We start from the raw sequence: 22250 nt of genomic DNA on the forward strand, positions 1-22250 counted from the left end.
CCCTGAGTTCTCCACATCCCAAAAAATCCCGTCTCCCCCAAAGGTTTTCCACATCCCAGGAAGGACACCCCGAGTTCCCCACATCCCAAAAAATCCCTGTTTCCCCCTAAAATTTCCCACATCCTGAGGACACCCTGAGCTCCTCACATCCCAAAAAATCCCTGTTTCCCCCTAAAATTTCCCACATCCTCAGGACACTCTGAGCTCCTCACATCCCAAAAAATCCCTGTTTCCCCCTAAAATTTCCCACATCCTGAGGACACCCTGAGCCCCCCACATCCCAAAAAATCCCTCCCCTGGCTTGTCCCAACCCCTCCACGCCGGAGAAGCGCCGAGGCTCCGGAGCCCTGATCCGTAATTCCGACTTTCTCCGTCCTTCGCGCTTTTCCCCCTTTTCCCGCGGGAACAATGGGGCCGTGGCAGCGGACACTGCCCACTCTGTGCCCTCCCCGTGCCCGAGTGCCAGCCTGGGCCTGTCCCCGTGTCCCCGGCGGGTGACAGCGTTCTGTTCCCAGATGCAGCTTCCTTTTGTTCCCGACCCTGTGGAAAAGCAGAGCAGAGACATCCCCACCACTGAGAGTTCCCAGCCAGGAATTTCTGACTCTCCCACCGATATTCCAGCTTGGAATTGTTTGGTTTTTTTCGCCTCTGCGACGACGGCAGCTCCGTTTCACAGCGAGAAAATTCCAGAGGAATTAGGGAGTGGATCACAGGGATCCGAATTTCCCAACTTCCCGCACCCTCATCGCTCATCCTGGGATTTTTCAGCTGGGAAAGAGCCAACCCCAGCCAGGGAAAAGGGGGAATTTCACTGAAAATAAAATAAAAATCCATACGAGGCCTGGCTGTGTATCCCGGCTCCAGCAGAAATCCGGGAATAGATGGGGGAAGGAGGAACTGGGGAGAGGAATCTTTGTTGGGATAATTGTCCGGGATTTCCCTGGAGGGTGGTGCAGGAACTTTGGGAGAGACTTCGCAGGGAATAAAAGCAGGAATTTCCCAAGGAAGGGCAGCGGGAGATCAGGACTAATCAGGCGGGCCCAGCAGCGATAAACCCGCCTTAAAAACAAAGCTCCGCTTTGTAGCTTTAAACGAGGAATCGCCGGATCCCATCCACGGCTTCATTAGCATCTCATTAATATGCAATTCCCATTTTCCTGATTAAACGGTTGGGAGTAGGGAAGGCAGGGAGGAGGAGGTGCCCCGGTGCCGGCTCCGAGCCCTGGGGTCACCTTTTGGGGCAAGAATTCCCATTTTCCTGCTTTCCAAGGATTCACCTTTTTCCCGACTTGGGTGTATCCAAACCCTGACATTTGGGAGCGAACACAGCAACATTCCCGGTTTTCCAGCTCCTGCATCCCAGTATGGAATGAGCATCCTCCAAGGGGAATGTTCTTATCTCCACCACCAAAATTCCCGCTTTAGGGCGATTCTGAGAACTTGGAGCTTCCAGGAGCTGCTCCCAAGGTTTTGGCGCTTCCCTGGATCCCATCCCAGCTCCCCCCAAATCCTCCCTCCCCCACCACAAACCCTTTTCAGTTCCACTTTGAGTCTCATTAAACCCTCGGGAGCCGCCAGGATAATTCCAGGCTGGCTGATCCCGGATTTTCTGGGATTGGGCGATGCCCACCGTGCACAGCAGAGAGATTTCCAACAGCTGGAAAATTGGAATGGGGCTGGGGGGGATAAGGATGGGGCAGCGAGAGGAGCAAAACTCAGGATTTGAAGCCATCAAACCCCATCCCTGCCGATGGATTTGTTCCTTCTCCTGGTATTCCCTGGATTTGCTGGAATTAAAAGCCGCTCCAGCCTCTTGGAACATGAAAGGGAGACAAGATCTGAGCGGGGTCGAGCAGGTTTTAATTTTATTCCCTAAAGCAGCTCCTGGGATGTTCCATTGGGATATCAAAGGAAAAATGGGATGTTGGAGAGGATCTGCTCCCACCCTGGGCGTTGTGGCCATTCCGTGATTTCCGAGGGAGAGGAGGAGGAGGGAACAGCAGCATTCCCAAGGCTGGCCATGGTGGCACTTCCCAGACCCGCCCAGGTCACTCTGCCAGTTCTGGCCTGGTGCTCCACAAGGATTTTTGGGATTTCCCAGTGCCCAGAGCCAGGAAATCCCACCTGGAGAAGCCTCAGCTTCCTGATTTCCTGGGTTTGCCTCTGGCTCTGTGGGGCTGGAGCTGCGGTGGCCATGGGACATCTCCTGGTGGTGTCCCCAGGATCTTCCCTGGGGAGCAGAGATGTTCCCAGGAATTTCCCCTGACCCTGGAGATCCCTGCAGGAATTCCTACTGATCCTGGAGGGGGGAGATGTCTCCAGGATTCTGGAGACACCCCCGGGACTTTCCCCAATTCTGGAGAGTGGAGATGTCCCCAGAAATTTCTCCTGACCCTGGAGATGTCCCCAGAAATTTCTCCTAGGGGGGAATAAAGGGAAGAACAGGGTGGAATAAAAGGAAGAATAAAGGGGGATAAAGGGAAGAATCTTCCTGATGATTACTTGACGCTGAATCCCAAAAACCCTCCAGAAATCTCAATTAACACTTCAGAAATCCCAATTATCACTTCAGTGCACCTTGCACTCCTCTTCCTCCAGCATTCCCAGCTATTCCCACATTCCCATTTCATCTTTCCCTGCTTAAAACCACATCCCACACCCCTCTCCTGCCTCCCAGGGGAACCCTTTGGGTCCTTTTCTCCCAAAAATCCCCTGAGATGAGGTTTTGGGATGAGATTTGAAGGGTGTGGCTGGAAGAGCCGGATGAATTCCACACTCAGCTCCACTCCAAGGCACCATTCCTGCTCTTCCCTCTCCTCCAGCGGAGCACGGGGTTAAAATTATCCCTGAGCAGCTCAAATCCCAAATCCTGGGGGTTTTTATGGCCTCTGGAGCCCGATCCCAAGGACAGCTCTGGCTGCGGCACAGATCGGGAGCAGAAATAGCAGGAGGGTGGCACGGAGCGCTCCGAGGTGGCACAATTTGGGATTGGCACATCCCAAATCCCCAATTGGCACATCCCGAATTGGCACAACCCCCTGCACGGGGTCAGAGCTGGGAATCTCCTGGGAACGGCCCCTCCAAAGCCTCTCCCAGCTCAGCTTGGTGGAAATAAGATCCTAAAATTCCCAAAGCCCCTCCCATGGTGGGAGAGGGATCCCAAAGCTTCCCAAAGCCCCTCCACAGCTTTTCCCAGCTCTGGTTTAATGGAAAAAGGATCCTAAAACCTCCCAAAGCCCCTCCATGGCTTCTCCTGACTCAGATTTAGTGGGAAATGGATCCCAAAATCTCCCACATCCTCTCCTGGCTCAAGTTTACAGGGAAGAGGATCCCAAAATCTCCCAAAACCCCTCCTTTAGTGAAAAGGAGATCCCAAAACCTCCCAAATCCCCTCAGCAGCCTCTCCCAGCTCAGGTTTCCAGGGAAAAGGATCCCAAAGCCTCCCAAACCCCACACTGCCCATCCCATTCCGAATATAATTGAGCCATCTGCCCTCCCACATCCCAGCAGCTGTTCGGGATCAATCCCAGCCATTCCAGCCCCCTTTCCACCAGACAATAGGGCAGGAACTGCTGTTCCCTTGGGAAAGAGGGTTTTGTTTTGGTTCCTGGGGGGTTTCATCCCTGGATATCCCTGTTTTTCACCTTGCTCTGTTTTGGAAGAGGAATTCTGAGAACCACCCACGGATGGGAATTCCCAGGAAGTGTCCATTCCCACCTCCATCCCAAATTTGGGATTCGGGTCAAAATCCTGCCAGGAACACTTAGAAAACCCCAAATTCCCCCCCCCAACCCCCCCTTCAGCTCAGCCGTGCCACTCCCAGGAATCATTCCCAGCCCCAGGCCTGTCTGAAAAGGCTGGAAAAGGGAGACAAAGAAGCCAGAATCCCTGGAATCAAACATTCGGGGGCAGCCTGCTGTCCTGGGCCGGGGCCAGCTCAGCCTCGCAGCTGTCGCCGGGGCCAGCATGATTCAGACGAGGTCAACCAAAAATCCCCAGGCTGGTCCCAGCTGCTGGGATGGCCAGGAATAAAATCCCTGGGGAGCGCTGGCAGCTGGATCCCGGAGCTGTCAGCAGGAAATGGCAGCCTGGGACGTGCAGAATCAGGTTTTGAAGGACGTTCGGGAAAAATCCGCCCTCTAAAATGTGTGGTTCTGGTGTGGGGTGTAAAAAAAATACCTGGATGAATTTGGCCAAATCCCAGTTTTTCTGGGAATTAAGGGGGAGCACTGAGTTTGGACAGGAAGTTTGGGTTTAAGTTATTTTCTGTTAGAATTGAAATTTTCCAGATACAGGGGAAGACGGAAATGGGATTATCAATTTGTTGAGTGGATTTGAGGTGGAATCGTGGAATCACGGAATGTTTGGGTTTGGAGGGAGATTAAGGTCCCCCAGTGCCACCACAGGGACACCTTCCATTATCCCAGGTGGCTCCAACCTGGCCTGGGACACTTCTGAGGATGGGCCACCCATGGATTTTCTGGGAATTCCATCCCAGGGCCTCCCCACCCTCACAGGGAAGAATTCTTCCCAATATCCCACCCAATTTTCCCCTTTTTCAGCCTGAACCCATCCCTTTGTCTTGTCATCCCAATTCCTGCCGCAGATTCCCTTTTCCTTCCTTGTAACTCCTTCAGATCCCGAGGTTTCCACACAAATCAAATCCTGAGGTTTCCACACAAATCAAATCCCGAGGCTCCCACACAAATCAAATCCCGAGGTTTCCACTTCCAGGGATGGGGCAGCCATGGATTCTCTAGGAATTCCATCCCAGGGCCTCCCCACCCTCACAGGGAAAAATTCTTCCCAATATCCCACCCAAATCTCCCTGAACCCATCCCCTTGTCCCACCACCCCAATTCCTGCTGCAGATTCCCTTTTCATTCCTTGTAATCCCTTCACATCCAGAGTTCTCCACCCCAATCAAATCCCGAGGTCTCCACACCAATCAAATCCTGAGTTTTCCAAACAAATTAAATTCCAAGGTTTCCACACAAATTAAATCCTGAGGTTTTCACACAAATTAAATCCCAAGGTTTTCACACAAATTAAATCCCGAGGTTTTCACACAAATTAAATCCCGAGGTTTCCACATAAATCAAATCCTGAGGTTTTCACATAAATCAAATCCTGAGGTTTTCACACAAATCAAATCCTGAGGTTTCCATACAAACCAAATCCCAAGGTCTCCACACAAATCAGATCCCGAGGTCTCCACACAAACCAAATCCTGATATCCCCACACAACCAAATCCCAATTTTCCCACACAACCAAATTCTGATATCCCCACACAAACCAAATCCCAGTTTCCCCACACAAACCAAATCCCAGTTTCCCCACACAACCAAATCCCAGTTTCCCCACACAACATTCCCTTCTCCAGGCTGACCATTCCCACCATCCTCAGCCTGTCGGAAGTGTCACCAGAGGAGCTCCCCGAGTGTCCTGGCACGTGCGGGTGGCACAAAGCCCCGTCCTGTCCCTCCCCTCCTCCCGCTCCCAGCTGGGATTGCCTCAACCCCATCCCAAAGGAGATCCCAACAAGGAGCCTTTGTGGCGGGGTCTGCTGGGAATGTCAAAGCCAGATTTCAGGAATGTGACACCACCGAGGTGACAGCAGGGACGGGAGCTTCTCCTGGGCCCCGCACTCCATCGGCGCCCGGCCGGCTCACAGAGGGGCCTTTATCCCGCACGGAGCGGGATCGGGAGCGATCCCGGCCCCACAAATGGGGCTGTGTCTGCAAATCCAGAGTGGCTGGTGGTGTCACCACCCTGGATAGCCAAGGCTTCGGGAAGAGGGGGGAAAAAAATGGAAAAGATGGAGCAGAACTCATCCAACAATGAGGGAAATGAGGTTGGAAAAATGGAAAATGGAAAATGGAAAATGGAAAATGGAGAAGATGGAGCAGAACTCATCGAAAAATGAGGGAAATGAGGTTGGAAAAATGAAAATGAAAATGAAAATGAAAATGAAAATGAAAATGAAAATGAAAATGAAAAATGAAAATGAAAACTGAAAATGAAAAATGAAAAATGAAAATGAAAAATGGAGAAGATGGAGCAGAACTCATCCAAAAATGAGGGAAATGAGGTTGGAAAGGAATTCCCTCTGGGGCAGGAAGGGATCCAGACCTCCCTGACAAGATTTGAGAAAGATTTTGAGGGAATCCAACCCCTGGATGGATCCTGGCGGGTTTAAAATCCAAGGGAATACTTTGGGAAGGGCAAAGAAAACCCAAGGGAAGAGCCCGCGGGACTGGGAAGAGCCCGCGGGAATGGCTGATCTTCACCTGGGAAAAAAGGGAAGGCTGGAATTCTTTCCCTGCCCACAGGTTGGGGGAATATCCTATAAAAACTGCTGGGAATATCAAATAAAACCTGACAGGTATGCAAAGAAAAACCTGCTGGGAATATCCAAGAAACCCACTCTGAATATCCAACAAAACGTGCTCTGAATTTCCACCAAAAACTGTTGGGAATATCTAATAAAACCACTGGGAATATCCAATAAAACTTGCTCTGAATATTCAACAAAAACTGCAGGGAATATCCACCAAAAACTGTTGGGAATATCTATAAAACTGCTGGGAATATCCAAAAAAAATTGCTCTGAATATCCACCAAAATCTGCTCTGAATATCCATCAAAAACTGCTGGGAATATCCAATAAAAACTGCTGAGAACAACAAAAAAAAAGCGCTCTGAATATCCAATAAAAACTGCTGGGAATATCCAATAAATCTACTCCTACAAGGATGGGCAGTGGAGCTTTGTCCAGGAGAAGAAAAATCCCCAAAGCCACACGAAGAGGGAGTGGATTTTGTTCCCTGCTCCCAAAAATCCCAGAGGAAGCCAGATCCCCAAACAATTCCAGCTGGAATTACCTCAGGTCACCACCATCCGGAGCAGGATCAGCCCTAAGCTCAGCCCAGCTGAGCCAGGCTTTACCCAGGTGGGGTTTAAAATCTGTCCTAAATCGTGGAGACCGCGCGGCATCCAAACTCCAGCTTGAAAACCGCGCTGGGGGTGGGAAAAGGGGAATTCCCACATTCCCTGCGTTCTGTTGTTCCCATGTATCCCTGTTTTCCCTTTTTATCCCGGATTCCAGTGGGAACAGGGAGATGGGAACTCAGGGAATAACGTGGAGTTCCCAAATCCCCAGGAGGGGCTTCAGCACCCTGGAGAGCGGCCGGATCCAAGAGGATTTTCCTACTCACGGACGTTCCCGGTCTCGGCATTCCCAGGTTTTCCCGAGAATCTGTGGCTGCCCCATCCCTGGAAGCGTCCAAGGCCAGCTTGGAGCAACCTGGGATGGGGAAGTTGTCCCTGCCCGTGGAATGAGATGAGCTTTAATTTTCCAACCCAAATTATTCCATGATTCTGCAGCTCTTTGAACTCGGGGATCTTTGGGAGAAGCAGGAAAAGGGAATAATTCAGAGAGAAAAAGGGAGTTTTGGTGCGTTTTCCACAGATCCAAGGAGAACCTTCCAGCGCTCCCAGCTCCCACTGGAGCTGCCAGCCTGGCCTATCCATGCCAGGAAATTTCAGGAGGAATTTGGGATTCAGGCTGACAGAGCCACGAGATCAGATTCCGACTGTCCCTGGGAAAAGGAGCAAAATTCCACTGCCAAGGAGGCGGAAAGCGGCAGAAAACCTGCCAGGAATTCCGATGAACCTCCGGCTTCACCTTGCACCAACCCCGGGGTTGTGCTCCTGTTTTCCCACTCCCTGTGGGGTTCCAGGTTTGCTTCCAGAGGTGGGAAAGGAGCATCCCAGAATCCAGGACAGGGATTCATCAGCTCTTCCCAAGCCTGGATTGCGCAAAGCTCCCTCTCCCCTTTGGATGCTCCTCCAGCGAACTGGGAATGTGCCAGCCTCTTGCTTAAGGTTTGCAGGCAGAGGAATGCAAGGAAAAAAAAAATCCCAAATTCTCCTTTCAAGGGAAAATCTCCACTATTCCCTCTCTCCTGTGCCCTTTGGATGCTCCCTCCCAGTTGCATCCCTGAGGAAAACAGGACCGGGTCTCAAAATTCCAGGATGAGATCCAAAGGAACATAAGGAGGCGTTGTCAGGAATTTCTGTCCACCTGAACTCATCCCTGTTTTTTTTCCGTGGATAATCCTTGTCCTCCGATCTCATTAAGTGGGAATGGTGATCCCGATAAGCCGAGGGATAAATCCTCCTCTTTTTTAATCCGTAATAACCCAGCCCTGTTTCTTTCAGCTTGGGATTAAAGGAAAAAAGGGAAAGGGAGGGGGACGGGGATTACAGAACATTTAAACTTCCAGCAAGTTCATTCCGAGCCGCAATCGCTGGAATTGCGCAATAATTATCCCGGACAGCCTGGAAAGGAACCAAGGGGCTTTGGGAAGAGGGGGGAGAAATGGAAAAGATGGAGCAGAACTCATCCAACAACACGGAAAATGAGGAAAATGAGGTTGGAAAGGAATTCCCTCCGGGGCAGAAAGAAATCCAGACCTCCCTGACAAGATCTGACAAAATTGTAAAGGAATCCAACTCCTGAATGGATCCTGGCAGGTTTTAGGAATATTTTGGGAAGGGCAAATGAAACCAGAGGAGTAAAGGGAACTGCCAGAACCTTTTCCCTTGTTTTTTTAGGAGTCTCCTCACAGGTTTTGCTGTTTAAATTCAAATAAAACCTGATACTTTTTATCTGAAAATCGGATTTTTCTCACTGGGTTTGAATCCTCCCAGTTCAGCTGCTTTTGTTCCACCTAAAAAGTGTGGGAAACAGGGAATTCCAGAAAGCAAAGAAATGAAGGAATTTTGCCTGGACATCCAGGTTTTTCTCCCTGGGAATGAATTTCTGCTGGGATTTGCAAGGCTGGTGCTGCCCAGACGAGTAAATTACAACCCCACAGAAAATCCACCCCCACATGGAAAACAAATCCAGAAATTCCTGCCAAGCGCTCCCAGATAAAATCAGAGCCTCAGGAACGTCCTGGGAATGGGGCTGTTCCATCTTCCCAGATTCCTCAAACAAATCCCGAACTTTTCCCTTGGAGACTCCTCCTTCCCTGAGCAAGGGCGGGATGGAGCTGAAAAATTCCAAAGCTCCAGATGGAAGCAACAATTTCCAAAGCTTTGTGTTCCCTTTCCAAGCTCCACCTGCCCAGGTGAGCTCCACTGGTCTTTATCCAGGGAATATTTCCTTGGAACACCCCAGAATTTCTCCATTCCTGTGAATTTCTGCATTTCTGGATAAAACTCATTTTTATCCAGGGAATGCTTCCTTGGAGAACCCCAGAACTTCTCCATTTCTGCAAATTTCTGTATTTCTGGATAAAACTCATCTTTCTCCAGGGAATATTTCCTTGGAGAACCCCAGAACTTCCCCGTTTTTCTCAGCAGGGCAGAGCAGGTGATGGGAACAGAGGGAGGATCCGATCCAGGGCCACGATCCCTACGGATATTTCCTTTTCCCAAGGTCACCCCAGCTGGGATGGAGCATTGGGATTAAGAACAGCTCCACTGGGAAGTGAAACTTCCTTAAATCCATTTATTCCCCCTTTTCCCAACAAAAAATTCCCTTTTCCTGATGCCCCATCCCTTTCCTCACATTCTTGGGAATCTCCAAAGGTTTCCTTGGATGGAATTCCCAGCTTCCCATTCCCATTCTGATCCAGACTCACTTGGTGGTTCACACCTGATCCCAACCCCTTCCCTGCTCATCCCTGAGACTGGAGGGTACAACCCCTCTACACCCAGGAGTATCCCATGAGTATCCTACTCGGAGTATCCCAACCACCTGCCAGGAGCAAAAACATGGGGGAAAAAATCCACATTTTTCCCATTATTATTCAACTTTTTTTTTGCCCCATTTTTTGGGATCCTTTGTGGTGGAGTTTTCCCAGAAGATTTTGGGGGATTTTATTTCCCCAAAAAATCTTGAGAGAATGAGAGGAAAACAAATCCTTATTAATTAATTTGGAAAACTGGGGATATTCCCCATTGAATCATCTGCTGGGAGAAGGGACGATTGGATTGGGCTGGGTTTAAACCAAATCCCTTGGGATGAGGATGAGGACAGAGCTTTGTTAAGCCCAGAATTAACACAAAACCAGGCCCAGGTCCCAGCTCCTGTAAACAAAGTCACTTTTCCAACCAAACAACTTCTCCCTGCCAGCCCAGCGCTTTTCCATGCATTATTTATGTTGGATTCACGTTACTACCACACACAAAAAAAAAAAAAAAAAAAAAAAAAAAAAAGGGAAAAGCAGCAAAGGCCCAGCCTGGAACTGGGAAACGGCAAAATTAAAAATAGGAATTGAGTAGGAAATGACAAATTTGAGTTTTCTTTCGGGACAGAAAGCAAAGTTTTTTGGAACAAAGCAGCCCCTCGGTGTCTGCCAAAGAGGGGGAGGTTTTCCAGGAAAGAAAGGAGTCAGCATTCCTGGAAAAGTCATAGGATTCTTGCTTTTGTCCTCGGCAGCTGCCAGGAGCATCCCGGAAACACCACAGCGCCACAGGATCCATCTTAAAGCAGCCGGGCCTCTGCTGGGCATGTCAAAATTCCAGCTTTTCCCGCAATTCCCGAATCCTCCCGGCCCTCAGCACTGCCCCTCCGCCGGGACCCAGCCGGGAACAGCCCGGGGTGACTTTGGGGAGTGCTCCTGAGCCATCCCAAGGAGCTGACCTTGAGGAAGGAGCCCACAGGCAGCATTCCAAAGGGGAAAGCACAAACCCACCCGAGCAAGACGCACCGGCCATGCCCAGTTTTAGCAGGGATGGGATTTTTTGGACGAAACCTCCGTTTTCCCACCCAAACCTCCTCTGGGTGCCGTCCCCTGAGGCCTCCCCGGGATGGAATGAGCGTTTTCCCTGCTCCCTGTCCTCCAAGGAGCACCTGAGGCCACGGAAAAGGGAGGATCCCTGCTCCATCCCTGCTCCATCCCTGCTCCATCCCTGCTCCATCCCAACAATCCCTCTCCCCCAGGCCCCAGCGCTCCCTCACGGCCTCCTCGCCCTCCTCAGCCCCATCCCCGAGCTCCTCGCGGCCATGGAGCAGCGGGAGCGCCCGTGGAGCCGGGATCCCAATGATTCAGCACTTTGCCCGCTCTTCCCGAAGGGACATCGATCCCCGGGAGCGGCTGCGGGAGGATGCGGATCCCGCACCCGCCACTCACCGCTCGCCGCCGGGGCCCGCCGCTTCCCGGCGCCGCATCCCAAGCCAGGTGCGTTTTCCCGGTGGATTTTTTCCGGCCCGGGATGTTCTTCCGGAGGGAAGGCGACAGGGAAGGAGCGAGGCGCGTCCCCCGCGGAGCAATCGCCGCTCCCCGCCAGCTCTCGGCGCCCCAAAGTTGCGCTGTCACCCCAAGGTCCCCACCCGGGCTGCGCTCCCCGTGCCCCCGCGCTGCCACCGCGGGGTTTTGTCACACGCAGGGACACGAAGCCGTGACGTAAGAACCAAAATCCCATCACATGCCCCAGCTCCCCCCGCCCGGGGTCCTGACAGCAAAAACCGGGAGATTCTGGGGGTCACCGAGCAGGTTTAGGACCCCAAATCCGCGCTGAGGATGCGCGGACCCCCCCGCCCCGCACCGTGCGCATCCCCGAGCATCCCCCGAGCGCTTCCCGCATCCCGGTGCGTCCCGATCCCCGTTTGTCCTTACCCGGAGGAGCGGAGGTGGCCGCAGCCGGGGCTCGGTGCGGGCTCGGTGCGGGCTCGGTGCGCCGCACTGCGCGCTCCCGGGCGCGGCCGCGCCGCACTGCGCGCTCCCGAGCGGGCGGAGAGCGAGTGCGGCCCGGCAGCGGCAGCAGGAGGAGGAGGAGGAGGAGGCAAAGGAGGGAGGAAGGCACGGGCTGGAGGGGAGGGGGCAGAGCAGGAGGAGGAGCTCATTAGCGGTGCCCTTAATGAGCAGCCGCAGGCGCTCAGCGCGGGGCTGAGCCCTGCCAAGGCTGGAGGCGCAATCCGGGGACAGAAACGCGGATTTTGGGCAAGGGGAGGACGAGTTTGGGTCACCCCGAAGAGCTGACCCCTCCCAAAGCCCCGCGCGCAATCCGGGGACAAAAATAGGAATTTTGGGCAAGGGGAGGACGAGTTTGGGTCACCCCGAGGGTGCGGAGGGTGCCCGGGGTGCTCTGTGCCCCCTCCAAGGGCGAGGAGCGTCCCCCGGTGCCGCTGGAGAGGAGCGCGAGTGGCACAGCTCGGCTGGGGGGCGACAGCGGCTGCTGGCACCCGTGACACTGCCGGTACCGGTGGCACTGCTGGCACTGCTGGCACTGCTGGCACCCGTGACACTGCCCGTACCGGTGGCACTGCTGGCACTGCTGGCACTGCTGGCACCCGTGACACTGCCCGTACCGGTGGCACTGCTGGCACTGCTGGCACTGCTGGCACCCGTGACACTGCCGGTACCGGTGGCACTGCTGGCACCCGTGACACTGCCGGTACCGGTGGCACTGCTGGCACTGCTGGCACTGCTGGCACCCGTGACACTGCCGGTACCGGTGGCACTGCTGGCACCCGTGACACTGCCGGTAATGGTGGCACTGGTGGCACCTGTGGCACTGCTGGTACTGCTGGCACCCATGACACTGCCCGTACCGGTGGCACTGCTGGCACTGCTGGCACTGCTGGTACTGCTGGCACCCGTGACACTGCCGGTACTGGTGGCACTGCTGGCACCCGTGACACTGCCGGTACCGGTGGCACTGCTGGCACTGGTGACACTGCCGGTAATGGTGGCACTGGTGGCACCGGTGGCACTGCTGGTACTGCTGGCACCCATGACACTGCCAGTACCGGTGGCACTGGTGGCACTGCTGGCACTGCTGGCACCCGTGACACTGCCAGTACCGGTGGCACTGCTGGCACTGCTGGCACTGCTGGCACCCGTGACACTGCCCGTACCGGTGGCGCTGCTGGCACTGCAGGCACCGGTGGCACTGGTGGCACTGCTGGCACTGCTGTCACTGGGGCACCAGTGGCACTGCTGGCACTGGGGCACGGTGACACTTCTGGTGCTGTTGGCACCGGTGACACTGTTGGCACTGCTGGCACTGCTGGCACTGGGGCACTGGTGGCACTGCTGGCACTGCCGGCACTGCTGGCACTGCTGGCACCGGTGGCACTGCCAGCACTGCCGGCACTGTCCCCTCGGGTGACCCCGCAGAGGTGACCGAGCCCGGACGTCCCCGCGGCCGCTCGGCCATCAGAGCTCTCGGTTTAATTAAACCTCCCCCACTCCCCGCTGGATTTGTGGCCTCGCCTTCCCGGGGTTTTTATTAAATTCCCGATTTTCTGCTGAGGCTGCAGGGCTGGAATTGATGGAGGGGGATGTCGGGAAGCGCCAGAGGGAGCCTGGGTTTCATCTCTTTGCTGAATTGAATATAAAATATGAAATATTTGATTTTAGAGATGGATTAATGTATGAATTAAATATATAGAATTTGCCAGTGGAAATCATGGAATCGGGAATCAGGGAATAGGTTGGGTGGGAAGGGACCTTAAATGGATCCAATTCCATGGGCAGGGACGCCTTCCATGATCCCAGGTTTTTCCAACCTGCCCTGGGACACTCCCAGCCACAAAATTCTCTGGGAATTCCATCCTCACCCTCCCAGGGAGGGATTTATTCCCAATATCCAACTGAACTTTCCCCTTTTTCAGTCTGAGCTCATTCCCCATTTCCTTGTCACTCCAACCCTTGTCCAAAGTCCTTTTCCTGTCATTCCCTCAGCTCCTGGAAGGCCACAACTGGATCATCCCAAAGTTTCCCTTATCCAGATGGAACAATCCCAATTTCCCAGCCTTTCCTCACTCCAGAGCTGCTCCATCCCTGGATTTCCTTCCTGAGCCGGGAATTCCGGGGCTGGAGCAGCTCTGCAGGGGGGTCTCACCTGAGGGGGCAGAGGGGCAGAATCTCTCCTGCTCCATTCCCTCTTTATCCCAAAAATCCATTTCCAGATGTCACCAGCACATGGAAATGAGAGAGGAATTCCCAGAAATTCCATGGGGATCCCCTGGATCGCCAGAGAGGGAAAAACTTCCTGGGGGGATGTGGAGACACAGCTGGAAACGCCAGGTTTGGAAATCCCGGTTTCCCTATGGAATAACAGATCCAGGGAGCAGCTGCTGGGAAAGGAGGGAGTCAAATCAATCAGGAATATTCTGGGATAGAACAGAATTCCAGACACCTGTCCCCAGCTGCTTGGAGCTGGGGAAAACCAGGGAAAAGCCATGAGGAAAAACAGGGAAGAGCCATAGGGAAAAACAGGGAAGAGCCATAGGGAAAACCAGGGGAAAGGCATGGGGAAAACTGGGAAAAAAAAACAGGGGAAAAACTGGGGGAAACCAGGAAAAAGCCATGGATAAAACTGGGGATAAAAAAACGTGGGAAAACCCGGGGGAAACCAGGGAAAAGCCATGGGGAAAACCGGGGAAAACCAGGGAAAAGCCATGGGCAAAACTGGGAAAAAGCCATGGGGAAAAGCAGGAAAAAAACATGGAGAAAATTGGGGAAAAAAAATGGGGGAAAGTGGAGGAAAACCATTGGAAAAACAGGAGGAAACTGGGAAAAAGCCATGGGGGAAATCGGGGAAAAAAATGGGGAAAATTGGGAAAACAAGGGAAAAGCCATGGGAAAAAAAAAAAAACATGGGGAAAATTAGGGAAAATCATGGGGGAAAGCTGGGGAAAACCAGGAAAAAACCATGGGGAAAACTGGGAAACAACCAAACCATCCTCAAGGATCAGCAACAAAGGGCAAAAAAAATCCGGGAGTTAAATTTGGGGACGTTTTTCCACGGATGCCACCGAGGTCAGGGATCTTGTCCCTGACGCTGCAGCTTTGGGAACATCAGATTTCACCGGGCTGTGCCTTTTCTGCCCGGATCCTGCTGGATTTGGGGTGGGAGAAGGGAATTTCACTCCGGAGCTGCCTCTCCAGCAGTGCTGACAGCTCCTCCAAGATGCTGATCCCACAGAATTCCAGAGGGATCCAAGGGCACGCTGCGCTTCTGGAGATGCTCAGCACCTTGAGAAGTTTTTTCTCCTTTTCCCCTTTTTCCCTTTTTCCTGCAAGGGTTTTTCCCTTCTTTCCCATTCATGGCCACAAATGGCTGGGAAGGAACTGAAATATCCCTTTTTTTGGGGCCGTTTCCATGGAAAATCCCATCTGGAAGAGGCCACAGCCCTCATAAAATCTGATTTACACATCACAAAATCTGATTTACAGGGCTGAGCTCTCTGGGCTATGAGCCAAAATTCCCTAATTTTTTCCATGTAGATACCTCTGGAAGAGGGAGAGAGCAGGAGGAAAAGCTTGGAATTTGTTCATGGAAGAAAGAAAACCGGGATGTGTCTCCTGGCCTTATGGGAACAACCAAATCCGGTGTAAAAATGATCAAAACTCCTCAAAGAAAAATAGTTGGAAACACCAAAAAATTCACATAAATGGGCTGGAAAATGCATCCTGAAATTCCAGGATCTGTTTGGGACAGGGGAGCGCTGGCATCAGCTGGAATTTGGGCATTTCCCAGCAGGGAAATCCCTTCCCAGATCCAGCCTGGATCTTCACCCTCGCTCCAGGCCCCGTGGAAGGTTCCTTCCCTTGGTTTCTCCCTGGAGATTCCCAGCAATCCAATTATCCCGGTGAAGCACGGGATGGAAAAGCGGGAAAATGAGATCCTCCAATCTCTTTGGGAAAATATTGATCCGCCTGAAAGCCTTTGGAATGATGGATTTGTGGGGAGGCTTTAGGGACAAGCTGGTGATGGATGTGCATCCCAGGAACTGGGATTTTATGGATGCACATCCCAAGAACTCAGATTTTATGGATGCACATCCCAGAATCTCAATTTTTATGGATGCACATTCCGGGAACTTGGATTTTATGGATGCACATCCCAGGAATTGGGATTTTATGGATGCACATCCCAGAATCTCAATTTTCATGGATGCACAACCAGAATCTCAATTTTTATGAATGCACATCCCAGAATCTCAATTTTCATGGATGCACATTCCAGGAACTTGGATTTTATGGATGCACATCCCAGGAATTGGGATTTTATGGATGCACATCCCAGAATCTCAATTTTCATGGATGCACAACCAGAATCTCAATTTTTATGAATGCACCTCCCAGAATCTCAATCGTTACGGATGCACATCCCAGGAATTGGGATTTTATGGATGCACATCCCAGAATCTCAATTTTTATGGATGCGCATCCCAGAATCTCAATTTTCATGGATGCACATCCCAGGAACTCAGATTTTACGGATGCACATCCCAGAATCTTGGATTTTATGGATGCACATCTCAGAATCTCATTTTTCATGGAGCAGCCACTTCTCCCACCCCAGGACATGGATGATCCCATCCAGGAAATCCTGGGACACGGAGCTTCTCCAGGAAATCCACACGAGCACGGGCAGAGGGGTTTGGCCTCATCCACTGTTTATTCCCTGTTAATCCAGGAATTAAAACCTGGATTGGGATTTAAATGGACTCATCCCGAGTTTGTTGTTCCAATACCAACGGGGAAAGCGGCCCAAATTCCAAAGTGGATTCCCTCGGGAGCCAAATATTGAAATTAAAGGAGAAGGGATCGCTCCTTTCAGCGATCCAACTCCGGAGCTGTTGGAATTCCCAATCCCAGAAAAGAAAGGATGGAAAATCCCACTTGAAATTCCCAAAAGTCCCAAAAAGCTGCGTTTTGGGAGCTGCCCGTGATCCGGGAGTGCCACCTGCTGTCCTCGCCTGTCCTTCCCAAATCCCGGAGCTGCGGCACCGGGAATTCCTGGTCATTCCCAAACATTCCCATGTTTGGGTGGGGTACGGCAGCGGGATGGGAAAATCGGTGACCTCGTGGGGATCCCAAAAAATATTCATTCATCCCGCTGGGACAGCAGCAGGAATTTCCTCCTGGAAAAGGAGGAATCCAGGCTTTGGAAGGAGATGCTCAAAAAGCTTCGGAATCCCGGCATTCCTGGAGGTATCCAAGGAATTCTTGGATGCAGCACTCAGGGTGGGGATGGGGCACGAGTTGATGATCCTGGAGGGATTTTTCCAGCCTCAGGAATCCGGGAATTCTACACAGCCACAGCTCCTGGATTCCATCCCTGGCAGTGTGGGATATCCCAAGGAAAAGGCCAAAATTCCCAGGGAGCAGAGACTGGGATGGGACCGGAGCTGAGCAGGATTTAGGGGAAGGAAAATCACCCGCAGGAAAAAGGGAAAGAATTCCAGCCGGGCAAGGTCGGGGAATGCAGGAAAAGCGGGAGAAGCAGCAAAGCTGAGCTCGATTGTTAATTAAAAACCTGCCTCTAATTAAGGATATTCTCCCCTCGGGCAGAGGGATGATCCAGAGCTGATCCCATGGAGCATTCCAGGCAAAATTCCCGCTTGGATTTGTTTCCTGGGATGTGTCCGGAGCGTTCTGGGAGGGATCCGTGCCCGGGCAGGCTCCAGGAGCAGAGCAGGATTTGATGGAGGAACTGGAATCTCTTGGATCCTGCAGGGATCCGATTTTCCCGGGAAATCAGCCTGGAAAATCCTGCTTGGGAAGGCTGAATCCATCCTGGAGCGAATTCCAGGATCCTCCTTCACCACTAGATCGCAGCACATCCCCAATTTCTGCTGCCAGCACATTCCCGGGCAGGGAAAAGGAGCCGCTGGAACATCTTGGAATTACTGGAGCAAAAATCCAGGTGGGAAATGGTGCGGAAAGAAGGACAGGGCCGAGAACATTCCTGCCCTCAGGATGAATCCAACCCGCGGGAATTTCCTGGCCCTTGGATGGGATGGGAAAAAAAGCCCCAGGCAGCATCCAGCATGTCCAGAACTTCCCAATTTCCCTTTTTCCACGGGGGAAATGTTGGAATGGGGTTACCGGTGTGTACTGGCTCCCCAAAGTCCTTGGGTAAATTTGTCGGCATTCCCAAAATCCCAACCCTGGCCAAAACGAGATAATCCCTTTGGGAATGCTGAGCCCTCTCCTTGGAATTTGTGGGATTTGGTGGCCACAGTCCCAGGAAACATCGAATGGCTCCAGAATCCCTCACCTGTGGGGTTTTTTTGGGATATTTCTCCCAGTTTAAACCCAGATCCCGTTAATCCCATCTATTCCTCAGCAGGGAGTTGCATCCAGCTCCAAAATTCCATTTATTCCCGTCAGCAAGCGGAGAAATCCCAGAACATCCCTCAGTTAATAAAATCAATGTTTAAAATATCGGGATTTTATTCCCTTTTCCTCCTTTCCAAGCAGATATCTGGAGTCATTTCATGGAAAAGCCGCCGTGATTCCAAATTGATCCCAACCCCCTTTCCAGCAGAACCCACGGAATTTAAAACACTTCCAGCTCTGCCTTTCCCTCCGGAGAAAAATGGGAATAAATCCTGGGAGCCGGCCATAAATCAAAAATTAATCTCCCCGAAGTGCCCGGCCTGTCCCGATCCCTCAAACAACAAAACAGCGGGAATTTATCACGGGAATTCATCCCGGTGCCTGCCAGGGGAGGATGGATGAGGGTGGAAAAGCAGGGAGTTAAAAAACATGGAAAAAAAAATCCATGGAAAACACTTGGGGTTGTAGTTCTGAGGGGGTTAAATGTCACTTCCCATGGGATTGTCCCCCTCAAATCCATGGAATGCTGTCCCAGAATTCCCAGGGGAGCTCCAGGGAATAAATATCCATGGGGTTTTTTTAGGGATTCAGCCCTCACAGGGAGCAGCACAGGGAGGAGGCAAATTCCAAGGTCCTTCCATGGAAAAGGGACACAAGGAAGGGAATTCCAAGGTCCTTCCATGGAAAAGGGGCACAAGGAAGGGAATTCCAAGGTCCTTCCATGGAAAAGGGACACAAGGAAGGGAATTCCAAGGTCCTTCCATGGAAAAGGGGCACAAGGAAGGGAATTCCAAAGTCCTTCCATGGAAAAAGAACACAAACAAGGGAATTCCAAGGTCCTTTCCATGGAAAAGGGACACAAGGAAGGGAATTCCAAGGTATTTTCCATGCCCAAGGTCATTTTTTTGTCCCGAATATTCCCATCCCACTGGCACATCTGGACAACAACCCGTTTAACCTCATTTTTTAGGGAATATTTCACTTTTCCTTCTCTCTTTGTGCCTAGGATCAGGGATTTGTCCCAAAATCGGGAATTTCCTGACTCTGAGGTGCTGCAGGAGGGTTCGGGTCACATCCCACGGGTGGGAAAACGTCCTGGAAAACAGAATTGCTCCAAGTTTTCCAGGAAAATCAGAAGGGAAACAGAACAGGAATGAAAGGAAAGAAATCCCAGGATTTCTGAGGCTGGAAAAGCCTTCCAAGGTCACCGAGTCAAATCCTTGTCACCCAGAGCCCGGAGTGCCACTTCCAGGAATTCCTTGGACACCTCCAGGAATGGGGATTCCAGGCAGGATGGAATTCTTGGAATTCCGAGGGGCTGAGCTCCAGCTCTCCCTGCCGTGGGGTCATTCCTGCCCTTCCAGAGGAGCAGAAATCCCGGATTTTCCAGGGAAGGGGAGAAAATCTGCCCAGATTTCTGTTTGGATGGGAACAACCCCGCAGCCAGCGGAGCTCCAAGGAATCCTTGGATGCTTTGATGTGGGAATCTCGTGGGAAGGGGCGAGGGGGGAACAAAGAGTTCCATGAATTCTCCAAGGGTCTCCCAGGAATATTTTTCCAGGGTGGGAAGCAGAGGAGAGCCCCAGGAGCAGCTCTGGAGCTGCAGCCTCCTCATTCCCACGTCCCAAATCCCTACGGATCCGTCCCAAACTCCGGCAATTTTCAAGCTGATTCCTCTGAATCCCAAAATAGCTTTCCCCTCCCACAATTCCCAGCCTTTTTCGCCACTTTTCCTGTAAAAAAATTCCTTTTGATCTTTATTTTTCCCATCCTCTCTTCAACAAACAGAGCCCAAACTCAGCAGCAGGAATAATTCCCGCTGGAATTACTCCGGGAACCTCCGGATCAGGACCGACTTGTTCCATCTCCTAAAAAAAGAGATGGATGAAGAAATTAAAGGAATTTGTTGAAATAATTCCCTGGAAGTGGCTTTGGAGTTCCCTGGAGCGTTTGGGGACAGCTCGGACACTTCTCCCTCAAATTTGCCTTTTATTGGAGCTTCTCCTCCCGTTCGGAGCCCGGATTTTTGGGATGTTGCTTCTAAATATTGGAATATTTTAAGGAATGGGATTTAGAAAGCGTCAGGGCTCCGAGACTGCCCTGGGTTATTCCCAGAGGATCCACCCAGTGCTTCCATTTCCCTCCTTCCCACCCCAATTCCCACCCCAATTCCCACTCATTCCCATCCCAATTCCCACTCCAATTCCCACACATTCCAACCCCAATTCCCACCCCAATTCCTACCCCAATTCCCTCTCATTCCCACCCCTTTCTGCCCATTCCCACCCCTTCCACCCCCATTCCCACTCATTCCCATCCCAATTCCCACCCCAATTCCCACCCATTCCCATCCCAATTCCCACTCATTCCCATCCCAATTCCCCCCCATTTCCCACCCTGATTCCCACTCATTCCCACCCCTTCCTGCCCATTCCCACTCCCTCCCACCCCAATCCCCCCCATTTCCCCCATTCCCACTCCTTCCCTTGCATTCCCACCCTTTCCCACCCCCATTCCCAAGGATTTCCGCGCCACCGTCCCACGTTAACCCTCGGAGCCCGGCACGTTCGTTTGCTGGATGCACAAACACGAACTCATTAGCAGCACTAATTAGCAGCCCTAATTAGCGGGATGCTCCAAAGGGAAGGGAAATGAAGGAGAGGTGAAGGAAGAGACAGAGCGGAGGGGGGAGGGATTGGGAAGGGGGAAAAGATGGGAATACAAAAGGCACGGAGAGAAAAGGTCGGGATAAAAATAGAACCGGGATTGTTCCCTGGTTCTGCCCAGCTGGGATCTGAGTTCCAACGGCTCTGGGAAGGATTCCTGATATTCCCGATATTCCCAATATCCCTGATATTCCTGATATTCCCGATATTCCCGACATTCCCAATAGTCCCAATTCCCAGTGGGAGCTCAGCATTCCAGGGAATTCAAACTGCCCGAGAGGAATGATAGAGAAATCCTTCCTTCCTCTCCCTTCTTCCCTCATCCTCCTCCTCATCCTCCTTCCTCCTCCTCCTCCTCCTCCTCCAGGTACCAAAAGCTGGAGTTTATAGGATCCAAATCCAAACTGGGATGGGATCCGTGGGATAGGATCCATGGGATGGGATGGGATGGGATGGGATGGGATGGGATGAGGATAGGATACGATAGGATAGGATAGGATAGGATAGGATAGGATAGGATCGGATCCATGGGATGGGATCCATGGGATGGGATGGGATCTATGTGATGGGATCCATAGGATGGGATCCATAGGATTGAATGGGATGGATAGGATGGGATAGGATGGGATCCATAGGATAGGATCCATGGGGTGGGATCCATGGGATCCATAGGATGTGATCCATGAGATGGGGTGGGATGGGATGGGATGGGATCCATGAGATGGGATGGGATCCATGGGATGGGATGGGATCCATGGGATGGGATCCATGGGATGGGATCCATAGGATCCATAGGATGTGATCCATGGGATGGATTGGGATGAGATCCATGGGATGGGATGGGATGAAGTCACAGAGCCCAGGGCCCTGCAGCAGCCTGGAGCTGAGCTCCCTCTCCTTTTCCCACCAGGATCATTCCCATCTCCCGTCCCATCCAGCAAATCCACGGCTGCAGAAGCGGGGACAGCTGAGTTTTCCTAAAACACCTGGAAATCCCAAAATTCCAGCACCGGCTCCTGCACAAAGTCATTCCCTCTGCTCCAAACACTCCAAACATTGACCCACTCCAACCCCAGTCCTGCGGAGCACAGGACAGATCCCAGCTGGGGCTCGGGAATTCTGGGGTTTATATTTGCCCTGTTTTCCCTCATTTTTCCCTTTCCCCGTTTTCCCTCTTTTTTTCCTTGTCCTTGTTTTTTTCCCCTGTTTTCCCTGGGTTTTTTCCTTATTTTTTCCCCCCTGTTTTCCCTCACTTTTTCCCCTGTTTTCCCTAATTTTTTCCCCTATTTTCCCTCTTTTTTTCCCCCTGTTTCCCCTGGGTTTTTTTCCCTGTTTTTTCCCCTTGTCTCCGTTTTTTCCCTGTCCTTGTGCCGGAGCCGCTCCGACAAAACCGTTGGAATGACAAACGCTGCCCTCGCCTGCGATTCCGCTCACGGCACACGCGACGGATTCCTGACCTCGCCGCCCTTTCTGAAGGCATAAAAATCC

The 22250-nt window shown here is 52.0% G+C and overlaps 1 protein-coding gene across 1 annotated transcript in view; it reads right to left on the bottom strand.

The window, feature by feature from the left end:
- The window catches only part of NFASC (neurofascin), a 78120-nt gene extending 66417 nt beyond the window's left edge, over positions 1-11703 (bottom strand). The window contains exon 1 of the mRNA XM_053998094.1: positions 11635-11703. The gene's annotated coding sequence lies outside the window, so the exon portion shown is untranslated. The remainder of the gene's footprint in view (positions 1-11634) is intronic.
- Between the last annotated feature and the right edge of the window lie 10547 nt (positions 11704-22250).

This window comes from Vidua macroura, chromosome 24 (genome assembly GCF_024509145.1).
Source record: "Vidua macroura isolate BioBank_ID:100142 chromosome 24, ASM2450914v1, whole genome shotgun sequence".
Classification (NCBI taxonomy): domain Eukaryota; kingdom Metazoa; phylum Chordata; class Aves; order Passeriformes; family Viduidae; genus Vidua; species Vidua macroura.